The sequence below is a fragment of the Anser anser genome (genome assembly GCF_964211835.1).
Source record: "Anser anser genome assembly, chromosome: 3".
Lineage (NCBI taxonomy): Eukaryota > Metazoa > Chordata > Aves > Anseriformes > Anatidae > Anser > Anser anser.
This window is the reverse complement of record NC_139722.1, coordinates 1,746,205-1,765,745: the sequence shown is the minus strand read 5'-3', so window position 1 is coordinate 1,765,745 and position 19,541 is coordinate 1,746,205. Positions and strand designations below refer to the sequence as shown.

Sequence of the window (19,541 nt, the reverse complement as noted above, 5' to 3'; positions counted from 1 at the left end):
ATCAAGTTTTAAGTTGTGAGCTCAGGTCTGACGGCCAGGGGTCTCCGTACCCTGGAGTTACGTGGGCTTTGCTGGGGCATACCGGGAAACCAAGAATACCAAGAAATCTCCGTTTCTTGGTATTCTTCATCAGCTTTTAAGTCTCCCCTCCTTTCACAGGGGGATAGAGCTCAGCCTTTTCCACTGAGCAGGTAAGTAGCAGATAAGACAGCCTCCAGATAAATAGGTGTGGGGTTCGCTGTGCCTCTCTGCCCCGCTCATCCACCCAGCTCACGCATCCTCCTGCGCTCCGCAGATGCAGTCCGGGGGTGTTTTCATCTTCCCCAGCGCGGTGACACCTGACACACAAATTTAACAGCCTGCTAATTACATGCTGAAAGCCAGCCTGGCTGCTTATTCAGGTCTCCACCTCCAGCTGCGGAAAAGCATCCTTTAACTAATTACCCTCGTGGATCCGTCCCTCCCCGAGCCCTGCTGGTGCCGAAGTGACAGCCAGCGAGCCACCCCGCTGCAGGGACAGCGTGGGGCTGGCGTGGGGCTGGCAGGCTCGGGTCCCGGTGCTGGTCCCGGTCCTGGTGCCAGCATGGAGCAAAACAGGCTCAGCGCTGGCGTGCAGCACCCCAAAGCAGCACCGCCGCCTTTCCTGCGGCTGCTTAAAAACAGAAGCTCCCTATGGGGCTTTTACAGCCCCTGATACGTATATTTTTTCAAAAAGGGGCACTGTTTAGGGAAAAATAATGTGTTTGAAGTAGTGGCTTTTGCCTTGTGTCCGTTTTCCGTGCACAGGCTCATGCAGGGCTGGCTGCGTGGTGCCGCACCTCTGTGCAGTGCCGGGTGCGGTGTGGGGCATGGTAAAACTGCTTATTTTCCCTTTTTCTTGGAGTGACCGCCTTGTGACCGGGCTGCTCTCGTTGCCGTGCCCTGCTTTTGGTTTCAGCCTGTTTCAGGAGAGTTTGAAAGCCCGCGGGGAGGAGCAGCGGGAGGGCGATGCCAGCTCGGTGACCGCTGCGATGCCGTCCAGGGCCGTGAGCCTGGGTGATCCCGAGCCTGCTCCGTGACACGTTTTCGCCCCAAAGGTTTCCCCATATTCCCCGTATTCCTCAAAACGTGGGAAAAGCAGCGACATTCCTCACCCGTGCCCTTGCTGGCACGGACGGCAGCGTTGAAAGAATGACGCAGGGGGCAATTGTCGCCTGGGTTTGTAGGCGTTGCTCAGCGAGCGGCGGTGTTTGCAGAGAAATTCTTCTTCTCCTGGCCCTGCTGAGCTGCGAGGAGCCGCTTCGGGTGTTAACGTTTGTGGGTACGGGAATTAAGTCGGAGAGGAAGGCGATTGGAAGCTGCTCCTCTCATTTCTAGGAAGCAGGGTGGAGGGTGCCCTGCTTTGGTGCTCAGACACAACACCTGCTTTTCTGGATATTCGGTGGAAATGCATCTCGTGCCAGCTCACGTGTGAATCCTCGAGTCCCCTGAGACTGAATCCTCGAGTCCCCCAGGTCTTCGTGCACATCCCTGGAAGCTGGCTCGTGCTGGGGACAGCCCCACGGCTCGGAGCATCGACACGGACCTGTCTGCAGGATCAAGCCCAGGCTAAAAATAAAACGAAACCAACTCACTAACATGTAGCATAAACGTGTCAAAAAAAGGGAAGTACTGTAAAGGGGCTGGAAGCAAACCCCGGCTGAGCTAATTTGAAGCATTTACGAGCTTAGTCTGATTTCTCCGGTATAATTTCTCCCTCTGTTTTGGGCACGAGAGGAGTTGTGTTGATGAGGAAGCCGAAGACGTGCTGTTTGGGAGTGCCACCGAAATTGATGTACACGCATAATATTTGGCTAGGATGTGAAGTCGTCGCGGTACAGCGGCTCCTCGGGAGCCATTAACAAATTTTGGAGGAAAGACTTATTTTTGTTTGTAATGGAACAGTAAGCACCTGGAAATAGAAAAGCTCTTAAAAATGTGGTTAGATTTGAGTGTGGCTTTACGTACCAGCTCGCTTTTGGTTTCAGTTTCTGGGGCTCCCAGGAAACACGATATTTTTGGACTTTAACATTAAAGCAATAGCTAGAAAACGATTTCGGCAGTCTGCGCAGAAGCCGGCGAACGAGAGGAGTGTTTCTCGCCTTGCCGTGCTCCAGTTGCTACCAAAAGCACCGATTTCTGTGCAGACTTTGAAATGCGTGGCTTTCAACTCGCAGCCTTCAAAACCAAGCTATTTGGGGAACCTTCAGTGAAAAAGCAAAAAGCAAGTTCTAGGATCTCCGTGTGCCCGGGAGGACTTGTGTTCGGGGAGCCTCAGGCAGATGAGCAACGGGAATTTGTTCTCGCCTTGGAAGCGCTGGGCTTTACCCAGATGTGTAGCTCGGGGGAGATGGGCCTGGGGGGAGGTTTTGTGTTGGTTTTGGCCGTGCTGCCTTCATGCCCGTGCTGGGTTTTGGTGCTAAAAATTACAGAATGGCTTCTCTGCAGGGACGGTGTCTGCCCCTCCCTGAAGCAGGAGGCATCGGGATAAAGCCGGCGGTGGGTTCCCAGGGGATGCTTGGCCGTAGGTAACGTTGGGCTTCTTTGGGCAAACAGAGCCACGCCGAGCAGCGTGGTTGTCACCGCACTGAGACCTTCCTTGTCCTTATCACCCGAAGCACTTGGCACTCGCGGTCGCCAACTTCCAGCACAACCTCGTGCGATCCCGAGTGCGTTGCTCGCTCCCGCCCCTGCGGGTGCGGTTGTAGTAATTTCTGCAAGGTGAAACCCGGTGGCTTTCAAGTCTCCGTTGTTTTGACTGCGTGATTGCAAAGGGCATTTTTAGGGACGGGTGTTTACAATCCGGGAAGCACACGGACGCTGAGGAATGCCGCCAAGGTCATGGTGCTGAGCACAGCACCTCCCTCCGCAGCGCTGCTCCCCCGTACCCCCACCCGTGACCGATCCTTTTGGGGCTGAAATCATGGCCCCAGCCTCTCGTCCCGAGCTCTGGAGAAGCCGCAGAGCTGTGGATGGCCACGGGGGCACCTCGCCTACACCCCGTCTTCTCGGCACGCTCGGGCCCGGAGGGATCTTGCTCAGCCCGAGGAAAATGTGGCAGGACTTGCTCTGCGAGTGCATGCGGTGAGCAGGGGGAATATCGGGTTCTGGGGAGTTTAACTTGCAGGCAATAAATATATATAATAAATACGCGGGTCGCTGTCGTGGGGGAGCCCGGAGGAGCCCGGAGCATCGCGTTGACCTCCCCAGGAGACGCTTCCCCGCCGGTTCTTGCAGCCACGGAGAGCCCCGCACGCCGCGGGCCGGGGGAGATGTCGGCCACGGGTTTCTCCCTGCCGCTGCCCTGGATGCAACGTTTCAGCTCGTTGTGGCCTGGACGTGATTCCCCGTGCTCGCGGGCACCGTGGTGCAAGGCTGCTGGGTGCCAAGAGCGGGGACAGAGCTCCTCAACCTGGGGTTTCCTTCCCGCGCCTTCGCAGCCGCCGCTCATCAGCTCCTCCGCACCTGGGGCTTAATCCGTCCGTAGCAAAACCAGCCTCCTGTGGCCGAAAGATGCTTCCCCTCCCTAAATTCCCCCAGGACTTCGCGGCGTGCAGGGGGGTGTCCCTCGGAGCACCGAGTCTCGGTGCTGCGGGTGCGGGACCCCTCGTTTCACCCCGAGCCGAGGGTGCTGAGCTGCTCCCCTGCCTCGTTTCATTCACGAGAGATACTCGCTCCTTCCCACACATACCTCGCATGCTTTTTTTGGCGAGTCCCTTGTCCGGGACGAGATGTGGTTTCCCCGTAAGTCGTGTGCGGTCACGTCACCTGCCTTTAGTTCGTGTTACATCAGCTGAAAGCGCTGTTTTGTGTCGTCTGGGGATCGGCGAACCGTTCACACCCCCTCGTTTCCTCAGACCGAGACCTGTCGCGCATTCGGTGGCGCGGCGGACCCAGGGGACAGCCAAAACCCCAAATCTGGCCCGTTTTCTTCCTGGGAGCAGGGCCTGCACCGTGCTGCTCTTCAGCACCAGCGGATGCTCACAGCAGCACGGCACCGCGGATTGTAAAACCATCGCCGGCTTCATGGATCAGGCTTCAGGTTTTTAATTCTGCTGTATAAATACGGTGTGCAGGTGCTGCTGAAATGCCACCTGATGGAAGCCTGGAGATCCTAGATCCTGGGCTGGCTGGGGCTGGGGGCACCCCTGGGTGCCCCTGTCCCCCCCCCGCCCCAGCAGGGTGCCCGGCCCCACGTCCCCGGGCTCGGGGAGCTCTGCAAGGAGCAGCCCCCTGTGCCACGGGTGGCTTCGGTGGGAGGTGAGGTTCTCCTCAGACCTCCTCGTGGCCTCGTTGGTGCTGGGAAGGGGAGAAAGGAGAAAAAGCTTCCGTCTCAGAAGCATTTGTACGAAAATGGCAGCGCTGATATTCTCATTAGCTTTACGATCTGCTCGATTTTGGGTACCTCCTCGCGCCAATTGCTTGCTGCTACACCACAGCTCGTCGGGAAAAACGCTTCTTTTATCTTCCTGCAGGAGACCGCCGGGACTTTCCGCGCTCAACGCGCTGCTTTTCGGAGTTGAGACCGAATTGTTTCCTCGTTTGCCTTGGGACAATCTGAATTGTTTCCTCATTTGCCTTGGGACAATCGTTCCAAACGGGGACACGCAGCGAGCTGGGTGCTGGAGATGGTTCCCCTGCCCCATCTCCCGAGCGGCTCCGTGCCCTTCGAGGGCAGGGGGCTTGGAAAAGCCAGCAGCCACCCCCGGTTCGGGGCTTTGCCGAGCGGCACCGTTCCTCCCAGCTCCTGCTGGGGCCGTCGACCCGCCACAGCCACTTGGCCCCGTGCTCCTGCGCGCCCTCGTTCCGGGGTGGGGGGGGGATGCAGAAAATTGGGCAGGGTTTTTTTTTATTTCGGAGCGCGGAGGAAAGGATGAAGCTCGGGTGTGTTCGAACCTTTCGGAAGGTAATGAGGTTGCGATCCCCAAGGGTTAAGGTTTTCAAGATTTCCTGCGAGTTTTGGCCCTCCTTGCACGTGCCTGCTTGCCTTCTTCAGCAGCCTCTTCCCTAGCGCAGCTATTTTATCAAATTGCTGTGCCGGCAGCGTATAATTTTGAGCTAACTGCTGCTGATGGCAGCGCAGGGATGAGCACTGGCGCACATATTTTCCTTTTTTAAAATAATTCGTAATAGGCCAGGCTGGCTTCTTTGGGATGACGGACGGGTATAAAATCACAGAACCTGGAATAATTTGGGTTTTCAGGGACCTTAACGCCCACCCAGCCCCAAGCCCTTGCCGTGGGGACCGGGGTCATCGTATTCCCCGGTGCAGACCCGTGTGGGGCCCCGGTGGTCTGGAGACACGAGAAAAGATCTGTGGGCTTCCAGCTGGGGATCTTGAGAGCAGCACCGGCATCAGCAAGTCCCTCGCCTTCCCTCCGTGCCTGCTTGGGGAAGCATTTTTCCTGGAGAGGGAGGGGGGAAGGAGGTCACCGTACAGGTCCATCTCCGACACGGCCCCTACCACCAAGCCTTAATCCCAAACCTGCCTTTTTTAAACTATTGTTATTATTTTTTTTTTTTTGCATTTTCCTGGTACAAATCCTGCTGGGTTCTGAGGGCCGCGTCCCGCGGGCTCAGCTGGCTCCCAATTAAGCCTGGTTACCTAAGCCGGTACAATTAGATAAGGATAACAAAGGCCAAACATTTTTCCGAAGCGAGGCTGAACCCAGGGTGTCTCCTGATTGTTTTCTCTTGTCACGTAATTGAACCCTCAGGACCTCGCTGCTCCGTGGGGGGGGGGAGTTATTTTCATAACTCGTTTGTAATTATTCCTGTCGTGGGACCTCTCACGAGGCGTTAAAACGAAAACGCGGCGAGCGGCGAGGCATCGATGCCTTCCCCGAGAAGGGAGGGTCTGCTCGTAGCACGCTGCTTCCGACTGCTTTTGGGGCCAGAAAGCGCCCCAAAATGTGTGTCACGGCGTGGGCCTGGTGCTGGAGGAGCCCCGCGGGGAGCCCGCCTGGGGGGGCTGCCCTGCTTCACCTGGGGGGGCCCTGCACCGTCTGTCTGCAGGCATCCGGGGTGTACAGACACGCATACCTTCTGTACGACGTATATTATGTGATGTGATGCTGTATGCTATACTTCATAGCACGTATATTGTTAAATATATAGTATATATTATATATAACATGTATAATATAATATAAATATATATAACATGTAATATATAATATGAAACATAATATATAATATATAACATGTAATGTATAAAACGTGTAATATATAATATATAACGTGTGATATATAACATATAACATGTAATGTATAATATATAACATGTGATATATAATATATAATATATAACATATAATTATTTTCAGTACCAGCTGGCCCAGCAAACGAATCACTCATTTCTGAAGGTTAAACACGCTTACCAGTGTTAAAATTACCCTTTTCCTTCTTATTATATATCATGATATAATACAATAATATATAATAATATATAACAATATAATAATATAATGTAATATAACTATACTATCTATTATAACATATATATATATATACATATATAAATATATGTATATCTCATACAATATATACACCATATAATATATATATCCCATCCCTGGAGGTATTCGGAAGACGTGTAGCTGTGGTGCTTAGGGACATGGTTCAGTGGCAGACTTGGCAGTGCCGGGTTCTCTGTTGGACCTGATGATCTCGGAGGTCTTTGTCAACCTAAATCATAGAGTCCTGGAATGGTTTGGGATGGAAGGGACCTCAGAGCCCCCCCAGTTCCTACCCCCTGCCATAGCAGGGATGCCACCCACTAGATCATGTTGCCCAAAGCCCCATCCAGCCTGGCCTTGAACACCTCCAGGGATGGGGCACCCACAGCTTCTCTGGGCAACCTGTGCCAGTGCCTCACCGCCCTCTGGGGGAAGAATTTCCTCCTAATATCTCATCTCTATCTTCCCTCTTGTAGTTTATAACCATTAAATGATTCTATGAGTCTATTCTATATAAATATATATAATACGAATACATATAATATGAATACATGTGCATAATAAGACATACACGCATTATGTAGTGCGGTGACTCTTGCTGCCGGCTCGGGGAATGCCTCCATGTCTTTGCACGAAGAGGAACCAAAACTGAGCCCCAAGCTTTGCGCCCACCCCCGCCCCGTGCCACCCATCGAGCTTGTCCTCACAGGGACTGAGGGTTCGGTCCCCTCGCAGGGACTGAACAAAAGCGAAGGCTTTTTGTTGGTCTGGGTCTGAGCTCCCTCCTGCATCCTCCCGCACGGCGAGCCCGTGCTGGGCACGGTGAGAGGAGGAAGTTTGCTGCTGCCTCTGGTTTTGCAGCCGTGCCCCGATTTGTAAAATTCCGCCTTTGCCTTTGGATTCCTCGGTGGCTGCTCCGAGCTGGTGGGGGTCTGCTGTGGGTGGAAGGCATTTGGCACGGGTGTTTTAGGGATTTAGGGGGTAGAAGCCTGCTGTGGTATTATTTATTTCCCCCCCCCCCCGAAGTTTGCACTTCTTTCTTCGCGCCGCTGAACATCGAGATCGCACCACTGCGGAGTTTATAACACACGCCATCCGTTCGGAGGAACATCTTTTGTTTTTGTCGCTTAGCAATTCCAGGCTGAGCTTCCATTTCGGCAGCGAAATTCACCCTTCCCTTACCCGGAGCTCGGGGAGCTTTCGCAGCGGCAGCCGTGTTTCCTGGCCGAGAAGGTACCGCGAGCTGCCTCCGCGTGCGTAACGTGCGCGCGTGCGCGCGCTCGGCTCTCCCGGGGCGAGGATGAAACGGTGCCCAGGTGTGCCGCGCCTGGCCCGGGGGCAGCTCCCGGAGAGACATGGAAACGCTTGGAGGTCCTGGCTGAAATCTGGAGGAGGTGGCGTCGCTCGGGGTGTTGGCGGTGGCTGTCCCCGCGATTGCCTCCTTGGGTTCGTCCTTTGTCCCCAAGGAGCCTTCCAGAGCGGGACCCCAAAGCCACCAGGTGGACGCGCGCAGAGGGATTCGCAGCTGCAGATTTTGGGTGGGTAGAAGGAAAAATGGTAATTTTAGCCCTGGTAAGCATGTTTAGCAGTCAGCAACGAGCCATTTGTTTGCTGGCCCAGCTGGTGCTGAAAATAAGCGGCAGCCTGTTCCCTCGTAACTTGGGTTTCACTTTATTTCTCGCCGCGCCCTGTAACGCCGGTCCCAGGTACGCGCACCCCATGGGGGCGCAGAGGTCCCTTCCCTTTCTGGAGCGGGCTCAGGACTTTTTGGCTGGGACTTTGAACCCCAAACCTGTCCTGAGCTGCTTATTCCGTGCTTTGCTCATGGCCCCGAACCCCACAGCCCCCGGCACCCGGGTGTTGGCGTCTTCGTGTCTGCCCACCCCGAGCACCTCGCGCTGCCGCAGGGACCCCAGCTGGGTGCCAAGGATGCGGAAAGTTGAGGAGAAAGGATGAGAAAGTTGGGGCTGGATTTTGTTCTGCCGCCGATTTCTCCCTTAATAAAGCCAGCCTGTGGGCTGGGACGGATTTGGGGACTTCAGGCAGTGCGTTTGTGTCTCGGGGCTGGTAGCGCAGGGGCCGGGAAAAGCATCTTGCTCACGACCGTGGCTGGCGTGCCTGAAAGAATGCGACACGCTTAATTAAGTTCAGTTTTTATTTAGAGTTTGCTCTTTTGGATTGGAGTAAATAGAAACATTAAGTGCTGACAGTTGCTGAAACCAGACGTTTACCACGAGCTTCATTTCCTAGCTGCAAACAGAACCCGTAACCCGGTGAGGTCTTCAGCTCCTTGCAGCTTTTTTAAGTGATGGAGGGACACTGGGCTGCAAGATCCTGAATTTGCTGCCTTTACGCACGCTGGCATAAGCCCACTTCTTATTTCCGTGGCTTTTCGAACAAAACAAAGCTATTTTGTCCCTGCTCTTCCGTTCAGACCCTTGCCTCGGATGCTCCTTGGGTGCTTCCTACCTGGAGCGGGTAGGGAACCTCCGTGGAGGTGGGTGTCGAGGGATGTCGTTTTCCCTCCCTAACCTGGACGCGGCACGCTCCAGGCCCCAGTGTGCTCTTTCTCCTCCTTTTAGCACCCATTTAAAGCAGATTTATGATCGCTGGGAGCAGAGAGCTCAGGGTTGCTGGTGCTCGGGAAGGCTCTCAGCCACACGGGGACAATTTCGGGGCATTGAGAAGGGGCCCGAGGACGTGTTGCTGGTTATCACGACACTTCAGATTTGCCTTTATATAAAAGATAGCGTAAAAGAAAGCTAAATCCTGGCTCTGAGTACCCTGGCGAACCACCGTGGAGGGGTATTTGACAGAAGAATAGCTTTCACCTCTTTTTTAATTCATTTTCTTGAGTTGGAGGCTTGGTAAGCTGTCGTGGAGCGGTGCCTTGGGATTCAGGAGGTGCCAGTGGGTTTGGAGGGTGGAAGGGCTGGGGCGGAAAGGTCACTGAAGTTGGAGTGGGACTTACCCTAGGTGAAAGGTTTGGAAGCTTTTCGCTCAAAACCTGTGCTTGATGCAGGAGAAATCGTAAAAAGAACAAGCCTGGCCGTGCCCTGAGAGCTCAACGATGGGTGAATCGCCGCGGGGCTTCGTCTTTTTCTAAATTATTTTACAGGGAACCGTTCTCAGTGTCCAGTGTTGATTGGCGACTATTTTTGGGGAAAAAGAAAGACGTTTCAGCAGTTAACCCGTATTTGGAGCCTGGCCTCAGCGGGGGTGGCTGCAGGTGAGTCCCAGCTGGGCCGGGGGCTGCGGCGGGGGGGATTCGCTTCCCCCGCTCCCTCGCTTCCTGCGGTCCTCGTAATCAATCACGGCGCCTGGGAGGACGGGCAGGAAAACGAAACGTGGGCTCCCCGCGACCGCTCCGTAGCTCCTGCAGATTCTTCTTTCTGTCCCAGAGCCTTTTTTTGTCTTATTTAGCTCTGTGCTGGGAGCAGTGCTTTTCCGGAGCTCACCTCCCTTTTTTTTTTACGGAGACGTTGCCATCGGTCGAGTGTTTTTACGGAGGCGTTTTATCGGGGTGCATCCAACTGCCCGGGCAAGGCTTGGGCTGCTCTGTTCTGTATTTTACGGACGAGGAGATGGACTGAAAAACCTCCTTCCTTTCTGCAGCCTCGGGAATACGCGGGGTAGCCAGGACGCGACATAATGAAGACAAAATTCGTTGTTCCGCCCAGGTTAACAGCAATGTTCTCAGGCACTGCTCCGCTGCCGGAGAGGCAGATGCAGCTCTGACAAAGGCGTCTATTAATCATTCATTTAACACAGCAGCTGTAATCAAATTCATTGCTGGAGCCGGGCCATGCCAGAAAGGGTATTTTTGCTGCCGAAGTCATAAAAAAAAATGAACAGCTGAAGGGGTGGAATTTGTTGGTAAACTCTCGAAACTTACCATATTCTCATTTTTTTTGGGGGATTTCTATTAGACGCTTACCCGTTCCTCCAAGGAAATGGGTGTTTTCCAGCAAAGGCAGCCAAAGGGTTAAGCAACAGCAGGAGAGATTCCAAGACTGCAAAGAGTAGAAAAACTGGAAATATCCCCTCTAAAAAAAAAATAAAATAAAAAGCTTTGCTTTGAAATAATTTAATCAGAAACTCGATTTTCGAGCGGCTGGTCCAGGTTTAGTCTTCGGCGTAGTTTGTTCGAGGGTGCGGAGGAGGCAGGGTTTTCACCTGGGTGTTGGATTTTGGGGGGAATTTCATCCCTCTCGCATTTTTCTCCTTTCCCCTCGTGCTGTCTTTGTGCAGCTGGAGCCCGGAAGGCCCCTGCGCTCAGCGCTCGGGGCTTTATTTATGGCACCGGTCTTCGTGGCTGTAGCACCAAATACTTTTAATACCCCTCAGTGCTCTCCCCCCGCATCCTCTGCCATTCCTCTGTGCATTTTGCCATCTCTTCTCCTGGGCCACCCCAAGCCCAGGGTCCTGACGTGTCCGTAACAACATCCTACCTGCAAAGGATGCCCCCGGACGTGGTGCCTTAAATAAGTTATTCTTATAGTAGAGGCTCTGAGTCCTCCAGGGCTTCCTCTCATGTCTATCTCGTGTTTTCCATCCTTTTTCCTGTCTTTTTTAAAAAGTATTTGGGCTTTTCAGTTCCCTGGTAAACACAGCTGCGGTGGGTTCAGGTATTTTCTCCTTGGCTGCTGTTTCCTGGAGCTCTCCGTCACGCGCCTTTCAAGTTTCTCCCCGCCGTTTCCTTCCTCCACGGCTTTCTGAGGCTTTCTCCCTCTGTTCTCCGGCGTCTGTCGCTGGTCAGGGCAAGAAGTCCCATCGTGGCAACGATTCATCCGCGGGGTTGACGAAGGGAATTTGAAAACCGGGCTTCCTCCTCGAGCAGCACAGGGCAGGGGCAGTGGTGGTGCTCCCAGCTCGGGGCGCCACGAATCACCCTTTCCGCTGGCAAAGAGATGGCAGAACTGCAGCTTTTTGGCTCCGCATCAAAACAGCCATTTTGCGGCCCAAACATCTTAAGGTTCCTCTGTTTACTTCTGTTTACAGTTCGGTCAAATGACTTCCAGACCCTGGCCGCGTGGGCGACGTGACTCGCGGTGCGCGGACGCGGCGAGACCCTGTCCCTCCCGCGCCGCGGACCACCGGGGCACGCGTCGCTTTGGGGGAAGGCAGCGGGGTGACAGGAGTCTGCTCTTTCCCAGGGTGGGTAATTAGGAAACGAAAGGCTTGGTTTTCGTCCTCGTGCTGCCCCGATTGCGAGGAGGATGCGGTGAGGACCGCTTCTGTCCACGCGTGCGGCTCCTTAGCGGGCCAGCCTGCGCGCATCCCAAATTTTAGCCAAACTGGTACTTGTCACCCTGGTCTCGTCCCACGGTCACCTGCTTGCAAGCCCAAGGTGACGTCTGGGGAGCCCTTTTTATAGAATCAGAGAACCACAGAATCAATCATAGGATGGTTTGGGCTCGTAGGGACCTTAAAGATCATTTTCTTCCAAGCCCTTGCCCTGGGCAGGGGACGCCTCCCACCGGAGCAGAGCCCCCAGCAGTGGAATAAAAAAGCTGCTTGTGCTCAGAGCAAAAATGCCCCATGGTGTAGAGGAGCAAAATGTGGGTCTGCTGATGGCTTTGGGTCGTTTTGGTCACATCGTAGCTTTTCCTCCCGTGGAACGGTAATTCTGTGTGCCGCGGGAAGCCGAGCTCGGCGGGGCACACGCAGCCGTGAGTTACAGGGATGCACGTTAAAAACCTGTCTGAATTAAAAATTAAAAATAAAAAAGTAATTTCAAAAAAAAAGTAAAGAAAAAATAATAAAATTGCAGGCAGTGAGCGTATTGCTTTTGATTTTTATTTTTGAAAATCAAACAGAAATCAGGCATTTTATTTTTTTCAAACGGGAGCCCATAGGACCGCACCAGCTCCGCTTTTCATCCAAACCACGAGCATCATCGCTGCTTCCTTCCCCTCCCTCCTCCTCATCCCCCCCCGGGAGCCATCCGTGCGGTCACAGCCACCCACCGGGTGCCCCCGGTGCCCCCCCCCCCGGGGGTGGCGCAGAGGAGCCCCCCACCCGGCCCCGGCAGCCCCGCGCGCGGGCGAGCGGCACCGCATGGGGCGAGCGCGGGCACGAGCCGGGCACCGCGCAGCCTTGCACGCCCGGAGCAGGCAGGTAAGGGGCAGGGGGTTATCGCCACCCGGCATCGCCGCCACCCAAAATTTTTGGGGGGCCGTGAGCGGGGGTGGCGGCTGCGTAGGGGCGGCTGCAGCGCGCTCCCCGCCGCGCGAGCTCCCCGCCACCTTGCTTCTTTCAGGGCTTTTACGTAACGGCGCGCGAAGAAAGGACGGGGTCCGGCTGCTGCCTGGTGATATTTGCATTTTCCGAAGCTGCCTTCCCCCGGGCATTTTCTTTTTACCGATCGAACTTCGCCGAGGCCGTTTCGGGTGGCGCGGCTCCCCGCCGGCGCGCGCCGTTCGCGGCGCTGAATAAAGCCGCGCACCTTGAGGATAATGCGCGAAGGAGAGAATTACGTGGTTCAGCGGTGACCTTGAAAAGCAGCGTGCAAATGTTTAAGCTGGAGGGATCTGGCAAGAATCCTCGCAGCGACTTGCAGAAGTAAGGACATTACTTGTTTTATTTTTTTTCTTTTTTTTTAAAAAAAAAGAGAGTGTTCCTCGTTAAAAGGAAAAATGCTGATTGCTTAACATTTGTTAATCATTGATGGGAGAAGTAAAAGCAGCAGATGAAGTTAATGATTTCACATGTGTACGGGGGGAGGTTTGGGTTCTCCTGAGCAAAGCGTTGCACAATTTGCAGGAGCTCTTCCCCTTGCTGGAAGTTCCTGGGGGCTGCGTGGGGGCTCACAGCATGATTCTGTGCTTGAATTTCTCCTGGCCTTAAAGGCTTTGAAATATTTTAATTTTTTTCTTAAACAAACAGCCCTGTGGAGGCAGATCTGAGGAGGCATTTTATGGCAGAGATGCACACCTGCTTTGCGGGAGCGCTCCGATTTTCACCGCGTGTCTGCACGGCGAGGTTGGGCAACCTGAACTCGGGGCTGGGTCGGGAGCTCACGCGCTGCGCTCGGCGGCTCCTCACCTCGCGTTGGTGCCGTGCCGCGGCTCCGAGCCCTGCCGGTGCCACGGGGACTGCGCAAAAAGAGCAGGGGACGAACCTGGGGTCCCCATCCCCTGCCGAAACAAGCGGCTGTGGCGGTGCCGAAGGCTAAATTGTCGCCGGAGGCACTGCTGCACCCCTCCTGCGTGGCAGCGGCAAATTTACCGTTTCCAGACCTGGCTCTGTCTTTTTTTTTCCCCAATTGTTTTGTCTCTGTTGCCGTCGGTGCCCCGCTAAGCAGCGCGAGAATAACGCCCAGGCGCTGGCAGCGTGATGCTGCTCCTCAGCCTCGCATCACCCCTGGGCTTTCAGAGCGCTTTTGTTTGCCCTTCTTCTTCCCCGTGTTATCTGTATAGGTCTTACATAGGGCACCCTTGCACTAAAAGAACCTCTTTTTCATGAAAAACCTTACGATCCACCCAGTCCCATCCTGGGGCTCACCAGGGTTTACCCTCTGCTTTGTGTCTCCCAGCCCGGGCACCCCGGCACGCCGCAGGGGGGTCTGTGCTGGTGCCTCAGTGACCCGATAACCCGGGTGCCATCAGCCTCTGCCCTATTTCCAGCCCTGCCTCTGCTGCCTCTTCCTCCTGGCCCTTCCACACCCAGCGTTCCCTCTCCCGCAGCCAGACCAGCCCGAACGTTAGTGGTTCTCCGCAATTCGGAGAGTTCCCCGGCCCTGGACGTGGAACTGGCTACGTGGTTTTGTGTCCCCGAGCGTGTGACCTTCAGCTCTGCTGCTCGGGGAGGGCCCCCCGGCCTCGGGTGGTCCCGCCTGGGAGGCGGGCAGGGGCCGTGGCGTCGTTACAGGCTCTGCATGGGGTTAGAGAGGACGTGGGATTCGCACCGGTGCCGGCTGGGTACCTACGGGAAGAGCCAGGCACGTTCGTTGTGATCGGACCTGTGCTCGCAGTGAGGTTGCCAACCACGCCGGCGCCGAGCGCGGCAGCTCCGGTGGCCCCGACAGAAATACGGGGCTTTAAAACGTGCCAGCTCCCCGTGCTTTGGGTTTTCTGGTGGTGACGGGACATTGTAGGGCAGCCTTTGTGCGGGGAGGGTCGGTAATCGGGCAGCGGTAGCTCCTGGCACACGGAGGGCGCCCACGGTGTGGGCTCAGGCTCTGCTGGGTGCCCTCAGGGACCTTTTTGGGGCCGTGCCCATGGCAGGGGGTGGCACCGGGGGGCTCTGAGCTCCCTGCCAGCCCAAACCTCTCCGAGATTCTGCAATTCTGTAGGAATGACAAGCAGCACTGAATTCCTTACATGAAAAGCAGGCGGGTGCCTGCTTGCAGGATCAGAAATGTTTTTAAAACGGGCTCTTTGCTCCAAGTCAATCCCAAGGAAGAGGAAAAAGCGCGAGGAGCTTTTGCACCATCGCGGCTGCTCCCAGAGTGACAGCAGGGAGGCGAAGCTGGGAGCTGCGCGCTTCCTAACAACTTGTCAGACTTCTTAAAATTTTCACACTCCCTACCGTGGGCATGTTCGTTGCTTAATTAGCCTGACTTTCGTTATCCTTCCTGGCAAAAAGCGTCGGGATCCAAAGGTCGTTCAAAGGGCACGAAGTGATGCAATTACTCCTGCTCCTTTTTACCCCTCCTAACAGGTCGGTCTCTCTGACACCGTCCTCCGGGGAACGCGGTGCTAAAACGTCCCCTGCTACCTTGCTTTCGCTAATGGTTGTTGTCCTCCTGCTGCTGGCGGAGGCGTTTGTTGCGCCGCCGGGCGCGGCGGTCGTGTAAGCGCCGTAATTGTCACGGCCGCGCACCTGGAGCGCGGTTAGGAGCGCAGCCACGGAGGTGAAAATAAACGTAATTTCCAGCGGTGCCGCTCCTTGTGGCAAATTGTGGCTGGGTACGAGGCTCGCTCCCTTCCCTGGGCGCTGCTTTGCCACCCTGGGGCTTCGTTAGCGAGCGGCACTCGGCGCCGCTGGGTCCCTCCTGGTCCCCGCGCAGCCCCAGCCCTCCAGGCGCCGCCGCAGCCGCGCTTCTCCCTCTTTACGCCTGCTGAAAACGAGGATCTCTACAGCCAGCAGGGCTGCAGACGAGGGGATTGGCTGGAAACCGTAATTATCAAGGCTGCTTTTAATTAAATGCGGAGCTTCGACCGTGAAAGCAAAATCTTGGGGGGCCGCGAGGCGCTGCGGACGGCGTGCCTCCCGGAGAGGGTGGCTGGGAGCGGTGAGCGCGGCGCCGGGCCGGATCCCTGCCACATGAGCTGCTGCTGCTGGGCTCCGTCGTGGTGCTCGGCACGCCGTCAGGGGCCGCACCCCGCCTCTGACCCGCGCGAAGCAGCCCGGCCTTCTCGCCGCGTTTCGGCTGCGCCAGGTAGGCTCGAAAAGTTTGTCCTCTCTTGCACGATTTCAGCACAACGCCGTGAAAGCGGGGGACGCGGACCGACGGTGCTGGCCGCCTTCCTTCTCAGCTCCCAGCTCCCCAGACAGGGAAGGATCCAGCTCCAGACCAAGGGCGGGCTGCGTCTCGGTGGGGAATTTCCTCTTTTCGGACACGCTGAGCGGGACGAGAGGTAGAGCGCCTTCCTGCGCCTTGCCTTCGGCTCCTGAGCTAGCCAGGTAGCTGTCAGCTGCTTTTGCGATCCATCCCCGTGTCGATTTTCTCTCTGCTGCTCCGTGGATCCTGGCTGGGATTAGCACATCCGTACAGAAGGGGGAGGAACATGTTGCGTGCATGTATTTTGTGATTTAATGTGAATTAACAGCTATGGGATGCCATGTGGGTGAGCCGCCCAGGTCTGCGTGCAGCGGTGCCGGGGCACCCGCTGGCCGCAGCCGTGTCTCTGCTGGCACCCACCTGGCGGAGTTTTGCCTTTGGCTGGTGTGACCTGCAGTGTTTTTTACCACTGGCGTCTCTACCCATGGCAGTAATGCTACAATTCATTGATTTTTGCCTGCATTGGTGCAGGGTGGCAGAGCAAGCACCCATCCGTCTGCTCGGGCGGCTCCTGGAGCCGATCCCTGCGGTGGCGCGGGCTGAGTTTTGGCGGGGCTGCCGTTACCCACCCGGAGGGACGTTTACCGCAGGGCAGCAGGGCTTGTGGTCGGGCTTCCCCCTCGTGTTGCCCCTCTGCTTTTGAAGGGCTGGAAAGCATCTTTGAAAAGCACTGCCTGGCGCTGCAGAGGGGAGCGTTTGTGGAAGCTGCGAGTCCTGGAGGCGAACAGGCTGCGGGGCTGCGCCCAAAGTCACGGAGCGACTTCAAAGCACGGGCAGAAGAGGTGTCCGGGGAGGATTAGGGAAATGGAGCAGGTGTAGGGCGTAGCGCCACTGCTCTGATGCTCTCCAAGTCATTCTGCGCCACGCTGCCTACTCCCTGCCCTATTGAATCATTCGCGGGGCGGATGGATGGATGGAACGAGCTGGAAGCAGGGCTGGAAGCTGGAGGGAAGCGCTGGTGTCGCTCACAGAACCCATAGGATGCCCTGGGCGAGCGGGGCCACGTCCAGCAAGCACCCCAGGCAAGATCCTCGTGGCTCCCAGATCTGCTGCTGCCATCCACCTGGTCAGTAGGGGCGGAAAACGAGCCGCTCTTGGCTGAAACCGGGAGGAGCAGGGGGAGCATCCCGCCGGGCAGCGGCTTCAGAGGAGGGAGCGGCAGCAAACGGGGCCGGGCGCGGGGATGGGATGCTGCCCGCCTGCTGCCGAGATGCGCTCGAGCGCCAGATGGCTTCCAAAAATAGCGAGTCCAACGGTTCGTGGGCACTTCAGTGTAAAATAGGGGTAACCTCTGCAGAGCCGCTGAAGTTCGTGGTGCCTTTCTTCCCCCTCCCTCCCCACACCGCGTTCCCTGCTGCCTTGTTTGCCTCTTAATTATATTGCAGCTCGCTGGGTTTGTAAGGACCTCAGGGCAGGGATCCTCCTGTTTTGGAGGTGTCTGCTGCAGCTGGGAGCGCTGGTAATAGAGGATTAATAATGATGTAACAAGCTCTGGCTTTGTCTCCCTCGTGCAGCACTGCTGCTGTGTGTTTTTTTTTTTTTCCCCTTTTCCTCCATATGGTTAGTCGAAAATATCAGCTGAGAGGAGAGGGAGGTGTTCGGAGATCCAAGCCTTACACAAAGGAAGATAACTGAGGATGAGGAAAAAAAACAAATCTGCGCTTTTGGAGCGGCATCCCCTCTGGTGCGTCCACTTCTTCTCTTCCCCAGCCTTGCGTTTCATCCCTCCTCACTCCGCTTCGGCTTCCCCTGTGTCGTGATAGCTGCTGACCTGCGAAGCTCACGGGCGGAGGAAGCACCTCGGGGGGCTTGCAGGGGAGCGGGGGGACCTCTGCCTCCAGCCTGGCCCGAGGACGTCACCCGGGGCTGGTAAACGGAGGCTTTGTGGCGACCTACCCACGTCCCGCGAACGCAGAAGTGAATTGGGCGGAAAGCCAGAGCCCCGTCGCCGTTTCGGTGGTGGCGGCAGGAAGGCAGCAGTCGTGCTCTGCCCGCGGAGCTGAATTCGCTGAGCCCGACTCGAGCGTTCTCCTCCTCCCGAGGCAGGTCCCGGCCTGCCCGTGCCCTCCGACACACCGCTGCGTGGCCCCCGGCGCATTCTCCGAGCGCTTCGCGAACTCCTCCAGGCGGCGGCTGCCGCTTGCTCCCCGCCGAGCCTCGTGCGATGGATCCCCGGCCGTGCCCGGGCCCTCTAGGTATTGCTCTAAAGCAAACAGAAGCCGAGCCGCCTCCTAATTTATGAACTGTTGTTGCTCGCTCTTCCGCGAGTTTCTAGAAACCCCTTTCTTTTTGTACTCCGCCTACTTAGAGATGCCTGAATATTTGTAATGAGCGAGAGCAAGCAGCTACGCTCCCGAGACTTGCTCGGGCATTTTCCTGCTCCGCCGCAGCTCCCGGCTCGCCTGCCTGGGGTGCAGCAGGGCTGCGGCGGGGGGGGACCGCGCCATGCTCGCTCGGGAGCGCCGCGCCGGGCTCAAGGTAACGAGATCCTGGCTCCGCGGGCAGGGCTCAGCCTCGTGCGGGTCGCGGGGTGGAGGTGGAGGTGGCCGGGGCCTCATCCTGCCCCCCGTGGAGGTGGAGGCCTCTCGGTGCTGGCCCTGCAGCCGGGGGGGGGGGTTTCTGCTGCGGCACAAGGCGGGGTTGGGGTGGTCGATTTCTGGAGCGAATCGTTCCGTGGTTGCTTTCACAGAAGTGGAAATAAACCTTCGGTTGTCTTCTTCCCAAAGCAGGATCCCTCTCCGATTAGTCTACCCGGTCCTTTACCTCTTCCACCACGCTCCCTGGGAAATTCCTGGGCAATCTTGCTTTTCCCTGGTCAAGATTCATCAACCTGGCTCCTCTTGGTCTGAAAATCTCACCCTCTGCAGACCCGCAGAGGACGCGATGTGCGGTTCGGACCTGCTCAAATCGAGCCGCTTCTCCTTTTCCCCGGGGTTCGGCGAGGCTGTACACACTTTGTTGTTTTAATCTTTCCCTTTCAAATCCCTTTAATCGCTTTGTCATCCGCCCTGCTCTTTTATGACCAATTGTTGATATCGTTCTGCTGAGAAGGTGATCTCAGCTGTGCATAATTCTCTGTTTGGTTAGCTAATTACGCATAGATAGCTACTGATGCTGCCTCCAAACCTGAACCCTTCATTCTCCATGCTCTGCTGACCGTGTCCAAATAATCCACGAGCGCTGCTCCGCCACTGCTGCATTTGGCGTAAGTTCACGTGCGATATCTTGCTCCGGATTACCACCATCTCTGATTAACGTGAAGTGTTGAAAAACCCAACCACAGCACCCCCAAATCCAGAGAGGTGCAGGATGAGCCCCTTGGGCGGGCAGCTGGGGTTATCTCCCCCCGGGGCTATCGATCGGGGTTGTGTTTGGCTGGGTTTCGTTTTGTTTCCTGCCCGTATTCCTCAAGTCCCCGGGTTGCTTCATAATCGGTTTTTTGTTCTCGGGGATGGTTACGGCTCTTCCGAATCTCGTATTGTATGCAAATTTCGATAGCGCTCTGATCCCTAATTAAGTTATTAAATACAAGAAGGCTTAGCAGATATCCTGCGAGC

The 19,541-nt window shown here is 56.1% G+C and overlaps 2 protein-coding genes across 7 annotated transcripts in view; one reads left to right on the top strand and one right to left on the bottom strand.

The window, feature by feature from the left end:
* Positions 1-19,541, bottom strand: part of ZNF395 (zinc finger protein 395) — a 251,888-nt gene that overhangs the window by 122,369 nt on the left and 109,978 nt on the right. The window lies entirely within an intron of this gene.
* The window catches only part of NCOA1 (nuclear receptor coactivator 1), a 166,414-nt gene that overhangs the window by 68,218 nt on the left and 78,655 nt on the right, over positions 1-19,541 (top strand). Inside the window, exon 1 of one of the 6 annotated variants that reach the window (XM_083831156.1) lies at positions 13,104-18,462. The exons of 4 other annotated variants lie outside the window; for them this stretch is intronic. The gene's annotated coding sequence lies outside the window, so the exon portion shown is untranslated. Of the gene's footprint in view, positions 1-13,103; positions 18,463-18,571; positions 19,190-19,541 lie in introns of those variants that run through there. One more of the 6 variants, XM_083831155.1, reaches the window with a different exon arrangement.